Genomic DNA, 851 nt, shown 5'->3' on the forward strand with positions numbered 1-851 from the left:
CCAGGCTGCAGTGTAAAGACAATGCCTTAATACAGTTCCTTTATAGATGTGTGTGTTTATGTATAAACTCAGTGACTAGAAGGATGCAGATCAGGTGTCACGTGAAAATATTTAAATAACGTTCTAAAATTATAACTTTTAGTTTCACATCAGTTCTTTCACTAATGACTATAGTATAAATTTAGTGTCTCTGTACACACTTGTCTGATGCTCACAGGCTTGCGTCCTGGGTCCAGTCCCCAGTTACTGTTTGGATAGGGAATATCGCTGAAAAGCACATGTTAAATCTTTTATGCTCAGCTTCAGTGTACTGAGCATGGTGGGATGTTTAAGAAATGCAGCCTAATGAAAAGAAGTTAGAGGTTCAGGAATAGGTTCTTGAGGGAGATATTGTGACCCCAGGCCCCTTTGGTCAACCTGGGTGTTTTTCATCTGGCCTGAGGTAAGCAGCTTCTCCGTCATGCATTCTCTGTCATGAGGATCTTCTATGTCACAGATGTGAAGGCAAGAGGGGACCACCAAACATGGGCTGGAATCTCTGAAACCATTAGACAAAAATGTATTTCCTCCTTTTAAAGTCAATTATCTTGACTACTTTGTCACTGTGATGGAAAGCTACACCATGACGAGGAAGCTACAATCAGATTCCATCAAATGGAAAATATGTGTGCTTCATCTTAGTACACAAGCATAAATTCATCAAAAATAACTTTGGAAACAGGCATTTCTGTCCAGGAAGTTAGCTCAGCAGTATAAAGGCCTGCCTAGTAAGCACAAGGACCTGGGTTCAGTCCCCAGTACTGCATGCCATGCTGGCCCCACAAAAAATAATAGGTGTTTCTTACAGGAGA

This window comes from Octodon degus, unplaced genomic scaffold, assembly GCF_000260255.1.
Source record: "Octodon degus isolate 3935 unplaced genomic scaffold, OctDeg1.0 scaffold00143, whole genome shotgun sequence".
Lineage (NCBI taxonomy): Eukaryota > Metazoa > Chordata > Mammalia > Rodentia > Octodontidae > Octodon > Octodon degus.